This window comes from Oncorhynchus clarkii, chromosome 5 (genome assembly GCF_045791955.1).
Source record: "Oncorhynchus clarkii lewisi isolate Uvic-CL-2024 chromosome 5, UVic_Ocla_1.0, whole genome shotgun sequence".
NCBI classification, from domain to species: Eukaryota; Metazoa; Chordata; class Actinopteri; order Salmoniformes; family Salmonidae; genus Oncorhynchus; species Oncorhynchus clarkii.
In genome coordinates, this window is record NC_092151.1 from 58,531,209 (window position 1) to 58,541,325 (window position 10,117).

Genomic DNA, 10,117 nt, shown 5'->3' on the forward strand with positions numbered 1-10,117 from the left:
ATAAATTTCAACATACCAATTAGGATTTGGCTAAAAATACTTGAATCAGTCATAGAGCCCATTGCCCTTTATGGTTGTGAGGTCTGGGGTCCGCTCACCAACCAAGACTTCACAAAATGGGACAAACACCAAATTGAGACTCTGCACGCAGAATTCTGCAAAAATATCCTCCGTGTACAACGTAGAACACCAAATAATGCATGCAGAGCAGAATTAGGCCGATACCCACTAATTATCAAAATCCAGAAAAGAGCCGTTAAATTCTACAACCACCTAAAAGGAAGTGATTCACAAACCTTCCATAACAAAGCCATCACCTACAGAGAGATGAACCTGGAGAAGAGTCCCCTAAGCAAGCTGGTCCTGGGGCTCTGTTCACAAACACAAACACACCCTACAGAGCCCCAGGACAACAGCACAATTAGACCCAACCAAATCATGAGAAAACAAAAAGATAATTACTTGACACATTGGAAAGAATTAACAAAAAAACAGAGCAAACTAGAATGCTATTTGGCCCTAAACAGAGAGTACACAGCGGCAGAATACCGAACCACTGTGACTGACCCAAAATTAAGGAAAGCTTTGACTATGTACAGACTCAGTGAGCATAGCCTTGCTATTGAGAAAGGCCGCCGTAGGCAGACATGGCTCTCAAGAGAAGACAGGCTATGTGCTCACTGCCCACAAAATGAGGTGGAAACTGAGCTGCACTTCCTAACCTCCTGCCCAATGTATGACCATATTAGAGAGACATATTTCCCTCAGATTACACAGATCCACAAAGAATTCGAAAACAAATCCAAATTTGGAAAACTCCCATATCTACTGGGTGAAATTCCACAGTGTGCCATCACAGCAGCAAGATTTGTGACCTGTTGCCACGAGAAAAGGGCAACCAGTGAAGAACACACACCATTGTAAATACAACCCATATTTATGCTTATTTATTTTATCTTGTGTCCTTTAACCATTTGTACATTGTTAAAACACTGTATATATATATATAATATGACATTTGTAATGTCTTTACTGTTTTGAAACCTCTGTATGTGTAATGTTTACTGTTAATTTTTGTTGTTTTTCACTTTATATATTCACTTTGTATGTTGTCTACCTCACTTGCTTTGGCAATGTTAACACATGTTTCCCATGCCAATAAAGCCCTTGAATTGAATTGAATTGAGAGAGTGAGAGAGAGAGAGAGAGAGAGAGACAGAGAGAGAGAGAGAGAGAGAGAGAGATAGAGAGAGTGAGAGAGAGAGACAGAGAGAGAGAGAGAGAGAGAGAGAGAGAGAGAGAGACAGGGAGAGAGAGAGAGAGAGAGAGAGAGAGAGGGAGAGAGAGAGAGAGAGAGAGAGAGAGAGAGAGAGAGAGAGAGAGAGAGAGACAGAGAGAGAGAGAGACAGAGAGAGAGAGAGAGAGAGAGAGAGAGCAAAACACTCCTCAGTCTCTCATTGAGAGCCCTATCAGTGCCCACTCACTAGTCATGGCTCACTGCGTGTTAGAGAGACAGGTTGAGGAAACAAGATAGTGTGCAGAGACAGACAGACAGGAACGTGTTATTTCGAGGTTAGCTGTCTACTCCACACAGCCTTCTGGGACTCTGACTCCGTTAGAATACATTAACGTTGATTAGTCATAGTCTGGTCCCAGATCTGTTTGTGCTTTTGCCTACTCCATTGTCATGCCAAAACTGTTTTGCATGAGTATTCCACAAGAGAGCCGAAACAGACTGGCAAGATTAGTCATCCACCAAGCACATAACTTCAGATTGAGCTGGTCACCTTGGGGTGTATTTTGGGGCACTTTGTGAGTCACCCCCAAAAAATAAATCAATAGCAGTAAACATCTGATAGAGTGTGGGAGCAAAAAAACACCCAATTAGTATAGTGTGTAAGACTGAACTTCATAGTTTTAAACAGTAATGGTCAAAAACATGTCAACCCGCCAAGACATCTTCTGATGGTATTGACATGTTGGAGTGGTACTTACTGTAAATGCCTATGAAAAAGTTACATATTCATATTTATCTTTGGCGCTGAAGTGCTTCTGCATGGCTTCCACGATGGGGAAGAGCTTCTGGCTCAGGACCCCCATGTCATGGACCACCACAACACACACAAATGAGGGCAGTCAGTCATATGAGAAACATCTCATTCAGACAGTCAAGTCATTCCGACTTGATATTGTCAATTGCACAAGGCACATGTGATTAGAATAATAATGTCATGGGCAAAATTAGGGTGGGCATAAGGGTTCATCACCTTCAAACAAAGGTCCCCCTGTCCCACTTCCCCTCCCTCCCTCCTCTTCTCTGCAGGTCACTCTCCCAGCTCCCATGAAACCCTGCTGCCCCCAGTGGGCCTAATTCCACGGTGCAGGTCAGGGATTTGACTCCAGCGGTCCCCACTCCCCAGTCAGATCATGTGGATCTCCCTCCAGATTAATGAAAGAGGATTTTGCAGTAATTTATTACTGCAGAAACAAATATGTTCCAGATTGTGTCTCGGTTAAATGCTACTGCATTAAAGATGTGTGTGTGTGTGTGTGTGTGAGCGAGAGAGAGACTGTGTGGTAAAGGTGGGGATTAGACATATTTAAAAGCAGATGTGTGATTTGGACATGCAGACATAATTGAATGTTCCATAACTGATTAAGATAAGCCTTCCCTACGTCTGGCAATAAAAACAGCCCCGGAGATTGTATTGTGGAAGAGCATGTTAGCCTAGCTTTGGGAACAGCTAACTGTTACGTTAGCCCATAGAGTATCCACTAACCACAGTGCAATTAAAAGACCATCATCACATTAATTGTAGTTTTAATCAAATAAATCTTCTAAAGCTAACTGGGTGAAATCTGAATGTTGTGCTGATTTTTCCTTTCCCACATGACTTGCAGCTGAGAGCGCCTCGACTTAGAAAAAGCGGGAATGAGAGCAGCAAATTAAACATTTATATGATGTTTATTTCCAGATTTGGCTTGTATATTTAATAGATTACGTTCTTTTTTTAAGAGCTATGTGTGAATAATTCAGATCGTAAACAAGACAAGGCAAACCACTCCCAACAACCCACATGTACTAAATAGCCTAATACAGGAGAAGTTATACTCTTATACCGTTATATTCCTCAGCTGTACTGAACCAACGTACAACTTACATTCTGTTTCGACTTTATAGAACATAAAGGAAAAGGTAGGCAAAGGGAAGCAGTAGAGAATAGACTCACCTAACATAAAATAGGCTGTCTACAATTGTCATTGTGATTATACATTGAACAAAAATATAAAACGCAACATGTTGGTCCCATGTCTCATGAGCTGAAATAAAAAAGATCCCAGAAATGTTTCATATGCACAAAAAGCTTATTTCTCTCAAATTTTGTGCACAAATTTGTTTACATCCCTGTTAGTGCGCATTTCTCCTTTGCCAAGATAATCCATCCATCTGAGAGGTGTGGCATATCAAGAAGCTGATTAAACAGCATGATCATTACACAGGTGCACCTTGTGCTGGGGACAAAAAAAGGTGCAAATTTGTCAGACAATGGCACAGATGTCTCAAGTTGAGCGAGCGTGCAATTGGCATGCTGACTGCAAGAATATCCATCAGAGCTGAATATTAATGGCTCTACCATAAGCCGCCTACAACGTTGTTTTAGAGAATTTGGCAGTATATCCAACCGGCCTCACAACCGCAGACCATGTGTATGGCGTTGTGTGGGCAATCGGTTTGCGGATGTCAACGTTGTGAACAGAGTGCCCCATGGTGGTAGTGGGGTCATGGCATGGGCAGGCATAAGCTACAGACAACAAACACAATTGCATTTTATTGATTGCAATTTGAACGCACAAAGATATTGTGACGGGATCCTAAGGTTCATTTTCATTTTCAAGGTATTTGTGGCCAACAGATGCATATCTGTATTCCCAGTCATGTGAAATCCATAGATTAGTGCCTAATGGATTTATTTAAATTGACTCGTTTCCTCATATGAACTAACTCAGTAAAATAAATGAAATTGTTGAATGTTGCGTTTATATTTTTGTTCAGTATAAATTCAATCAAGAAAACGTATAATCTAAACCGACCAATGCAGACTGAGCCAAGTTGCTTACTAATGCCACTGAGTACAACTAAATCCAATTGCTTACTAAATCCAATAAGAAGAGCATGTTCTGAGTTGGATAGTTGACTAAGTACATGACAGCCAACAGAGGAGAGGTTAAGCCTCCTTTACGCACAAAGCACTGGGATAATTACTTACTGAGGAGAGGGGAGCTTTATCAAATTAAAAAAGGCCCCTCTGTATTAAACCCTATGGGACATAAGCACAGGGGCAGCTGGTTGTCAGTCTGTCTGCAGCAGGCTGATTATCTGAAAAACCACTAAGGCCTGAGACCATGGCATGACCACATAATTATCCCATTATCTCTACAAGTTCTAGCATTATAGCGTAACTCACTACATGATCATGACTCATGTGAGGCTACATGTGAGGCTACAGAGTGTGAGAACATTTTTGCTAAGCCAACACTATATTGATAAGTCACAATTCCATCCATAATTAGGCTACAAAAGTCATTTTCAGTTTAAATGTCCTTCATAACAATTGGGTTATCTGCTAGCAAACAAGAAAGAATTTAGTAAGAAGAATAAAATACTCGGTCTAAGCAAAGCAAATTTTCCATTGTGAGTGACTCACAAGTGAGAAAAACAAAAAAGGTGACATTTCCAGTCACCTTGTTGGGTAGAGAATAACAGTTTCCTTTCCAAATCTGAGTCAAACTTCCGCTTTGTTGAGAAGAATGTTTTCAATTGAAAACAGCCATTTCAGTATAGGCCTAAATACGTAGCCTAGCTCACATTAACAGGATACAGTACAGTCAAAATAAAACATACAAAAACATAAGAATCAAAGGGTTAGATACAAACAAGTTAATAAGAATTTAATTGGGCAGGTATTTGGTGCTGCACTGGTTTGAGAAGGGAAGCCCACATTGAGGAAAGCTTCCTTTCAGCTTTTCCTGGCTGGCTCGCTGACTCCAGTCCACTGAACAGGGAGACTAGGGTCACTGACTGTCACCCCTCTACGTCATGAGAGCCTGCAGTACGAGCAACCACGGGGATGGCGGAAAGCCCATTGTCCTGTCCCATGCTTCTACCTACTGCCTAACAAATCATAAGCAATGTGGGCAACACCCATGGGACTGGGCAATAACAACAGAAACAACGATTTTCCTTCAGTTCTTATGGGCTACTCTGTCAACAAGGCCACACACAAGCATAAACACACACTTGTTAGAGTGCGAGTAACTTATACATGCGCGTGTGAGTGTGGGTCAGAGATGCTGTAATGAGCATGGCCCCCGGTGGTGGGATTGTATAGGCTGTTTGCTCTGGTTTTACAGGGGTTTTACAGCAGTGTAGCACTTTAAATTATTTTTACTTAAGTCGTTTTTTGGTGTATCTGTGCTTTTCTATTTACATTTGACCACTTTTACTCCACTACATTCCTCATGGAAATACTATATTTTTTGCTCCATACCTTTTCCCTGACACTCAAAAGCTATCATTCTTTGAATGCTTAGCAGGACAGGGAAATGGTCAAAGTCACACTTATCAACATCCCTGGTCATCCCTACTGATTATCTGGTGGACTCACTAAACACACATGCCTCGTTTGTAAATTATGTCTTGGAGTGTGCCCCTATCTATGCGTACATTTTAAAAACAAGAAAATGGTTCTGTCTGGTTATCTTAATATAAGGAATTTGAACATTTACTTTTGATACTTAAGTATATTTAAAACCAAATACTTTGACTTTTACTCAAGTAGTATTTTACTGGGTGACTTTCACTTTTACTTGAGTCATTTTTTATTAAGGTATCTTTTCTTTTACTCAAGTATGACACTTGGGTACTTTTTACACCATTGGGACTCAGACAAGTGTTTTGTCACTAAAAAGTCACGGAGGAGTTACATATCCACTGTCCTGTGTTGGCGCTCCTGAGAGATACATAATTAAAGAAATGAGGTGAGAATCTGCTGAAAAGCACATCAACATGCTCACAGGACATTGCAGTTCATAGCCAGCCCCATGAAGATCCGTCCCATTAGTGACTGTGCAGGATGTGTTTGTGTGTGTTCAGTGGGCCCTGGGTAGTTCAGTAAAGCGCTACTCATCTGAGAGCTACTGCTGCATCCCATAGCAGGGGCCGACAGGAGCGCAGAGGAATAAACTGGATGTCACGGCCTGTCAAGTTCTCATTATATAGCATTACCCTGTTGTGCCTGGCAAAGGGGGCTGGAGCAGGGTTCGGTTGGGAGCAAGGGAGAGGAGCATTAGCTGAAGAGGGAGTAATCTGTCCCTCTGGCTCTGAGCCGCCTAAAATGCTAAACTGAGCAAACTGCTAAACTGAGCAAACTGCCACTCAATCCAAGGCAGAGGATCAGATTAAGCTAATGCAGTGCCTCAACATTCCCCATCAGATGAAGATATGTTACCGGGGACGTGCCTGGCTGGTGAGGGAGGATTTATTTTCATTAGCGGTGGATAAACAACTTGTAAACAAGTTAATTATCGCGTGCTCTGTGACGCAGACAAAAGAGGTGAGCGGAGTCCCTTACTGCAAGAAACTGTACTCAGATCAAGGGGACGACAGAGGAATTCCTAGTTAGGAATCGGAGGTCACCGCAGGTTTGAGATCAGACTGTCACATACTCTTCAGGTACAGGGCTTCTGTCAGTGAAGACATTCTAAAGATGCATCAAGACCATGCATGGACGATATTAAGTACAGCATAATCCTCCCAGTGGCTGAAAAAAGCAGAAGAGGGGTATTTCTAAACCGTAATATGTTTTGAAAGGGCAACATTGCCCCCCTGTGTTAAAGAATAAAACTGTTCACTCAGTGCATTGTTGCACTCTCTAGCCAGTCTGCTCCTCCAAGCGTGGCCTGTGCTTGCCAGGTTCCGGATTAAGCCTTGTTTTAAGGATTCAACTTGGGTCTCCACACTTTAGGACTAATATGCCATGTAACACCAGCACAAATACACTGACTGATAAGTGGTCACCCTGGTAAGAAATGCATCCGGGCTCCAATCAGACTTGCCTCATACTGAAACATTGTGCCGAGGAGCAGCTCCGGGAGCATCCTCTCGCCCAGCTCTCGGCTGGCTTCGTCGCTCACAAAATGAAGGACCAGCACCTCTTCGTCCAGGAAGAGACCGTATTTGGCCATGGATAACATGGCCACCCAGAACTTATCCTGAAGGCTCCGGCTCCTGTCTACCTTGGTGAACATCATGAGGGCATGGTAGTACTGGCTGACCTTGGGTCCACTGTCTGACCCAATATCCGCCCTTCTAGTCCTGCCTTCGCCCTTCTCCCCATCTCCACCCTCGGGGAGCAGCAGCGTCGTTCCGGTTGGCGTTTTGGCTGGCCCGGGTCTGCTTGGTGGCGCTTGACAAACTCAACAGTGAGTTCAGTGAATTGGTAATTGCTGGAAACTCTTCGATCATCTCACTTGCACCTCTCTGACGTTATTTGTCAACAAAAAGGACAGCAAGCATGGTGGCATCTTCAGCAGTTATTGTTTATGGTAAGAACAAAATACAAGTTGTTGATACAGAATTGAGTCCCGTTCATCCAACGTTTGTATTAGAAAGTCACAGCAGCTCTGATATACTTTTTATGGGCAAAAAAAGAGCAAAACATGCCTTCTAATGACCTCAATGTTTGAAAACGTGAATGCAGTGCACCCAACTTCTATTTACGACTTCACAACTTTTTTTGGTCACTACATAATTCAATATGTGTGATTTCATAGTTTTGATGTCTTGACTATTATTCTACAATGTAGAAAATAGTCAAACATAAAGAAAAACCCTTGAATGAAAATATGTTTCCAAACTTTTGACTGGTACTGTATATATTTATATTCCAGACTCTAACATTGCTTGTTCTGATATTTCTTATTTTGGGTATTGTATTACTTTACTTACTGTTGGAGCTAGAAACATAAGCATTTCGCTGCACCTGTGATAACATCTCCCAAATATGTGTGCTCGACCAATAAAATTGGATTTGATTTGACATTGAAGTCACTACATCTGGTTTGCAAGCATGTAAATGGTTTGTGTGGAATATATGGTTAATGAAATAGTGAAACATATGTAGATGTATTGTTGTAGGAACTAGTATGTGGAAGAGAAGGAAATATTCCTGTGTAGGGGGTGGAAGGAATTTTGGGGATGGGGAAGCGTTTTAATTGTTTTATTAACCCCTCCATCACCCCCCCCCCCCCCCCTCTTCGTTTTTTTTTTTTACAGTGTTTGTGTTACATATACATACATTTTTACATACACATTTTACATACATGTTAAATTTTATATAAAGCAATCACATAACAATAATACATTACCAAACATAAACTTGTTAATCCCAACACTCAGCCACTCTCAGCCCATCCCACTTATCACCATAGACCACCCTCGTTTGGTTTCCATGTGCCATATATTTTTTAATTCTGCTGTGATGTTTTGCAAAATATACTAACCTTTCTAATCATATATTATCCACAGATTGTGAGCTAAAGATGAAAACCTTTCCTACGAGTATTATTACATTATTTATTGACTGACTATTGCTTTCCAAATCGTCCAACACTCCTATTCGTAAGATCCATTTTAAGTGCATGTTGTGATTTTTTTTAAATAATTTTTTTAAACATTCCTGAAACTGTGTACAGAAACAAGCTACATGGGGGCAATACCAGAATAAATGATCAATCAATTCTGTCTCTTTATAGTAAAATCTACAGAGCTGAGATTGTTGTATGCCCCATATTCTGTTGGTGGCAAGAATATTATACAATCATTTAAATTGAAAAACTCTAAGTGTTGAATCAAGTGTAATTTTTGGGGAATTGGTACATCGAAAATCTCCTCCCATTTATTTTGCAACCTGTGTGGCGCAGCTGTCAACATTTTTGTCCTCAGATGAAACTGGTATATTTTTCTATTTACGCCAGTTCCTTTCAGACGATTTGTATCATTTAATATATGGCAGGAAAACAAGTTCCTTGCCTTCTCCCGTTTCCACTTGCCTCCTCCATTTTTGAGGTAGTGCTGCAATCAGTTGGTTGTAAATTTGGATTGAGCAGATATTCCCATATATTTTTGATAACTGCATATGTGACAACTCCTCCGTTTCTATCCATAATATCATTAATAAATATAATACAATTTTGAAAAAAAAATCCAAAAATAATATTTTTTTATTAATCAGTATATTTAAGTTAACCATAAAATTTGTTGTAATATTTGTTTTATCTTTTCTGGGGGATAAAACTGAAATTGTAACCAGCTTTGTATGGCTTGTGAAAGAAAGGGTGATACTTTAAACAAAATTTTATTTTCAATTAGTCGGAAATGAGAAGTTGTAATCTGTATTGAAGGCAAAAAGGACATTTTTTTAACAAAGGATAAGCCTTTCTTAATAATCTACTGGAGACCATTTTGGGTTTAAGTATAATTTATGTATGAGTGAAGCTTTTAGTGAGAGGTTTAAAGCTTTAATATTTAAGAATTTTAGCCCCCCAAACTCATATTCGTTATATCAATAGGCATGTTTAATTTTGTCTGGTGTAGCATTCCAAATAAAATGAAATATTTTTTGCTCCCTAGATTTAAAAAACTAGTCATCTGGAGTGCCATTAGTAAGTAAGTAAACTGGGATAAGACCAGTTAATCAATGTGATTTTTCCATAAATAGACAAGTATTTACCTCTCCATGGTTGCAGAATCTTATCTATTTTTGCTAACTTTCTATTGAAATTAGTTGTGGTAAATTCATTTATATTTTTTGAGATGTGAATACCAAGTATGTCTACTTCATCATCCACCCTTTTTATTGGTAAACTACAAGGTAGTGTAAACACTTTTTTTAATGATCCAATACAACTGATACAGAGGAGCCACACTCGCGCCTACATGGCTGTGAGCTCGCAATTTAGCTAGATGGTTAACTTGATGGCTAGCTAGTGAACACTGCTTACTGCAAGCTCACGAAGTAGGATATCTGCGAACTCTTGTCCCTCAGTGCCTATATGA

At 40.4% G+C, this 10,117-nt stretch overlaps 1 pseudogene; it reads right to left on the reverse strand.

Annotated features, from left to right (window-relative positions):
* LOC139409726 (xyloside xylosyltransferase 1-like) overlaps positions 1-9,799 on the reverse strand; it is a 61,744-nt pseudogene extending 51,945 nt beyond the window's left edge.
* Between the last annotated feature and the right edge of the window lie 318 nt (positions 9,800-10,117).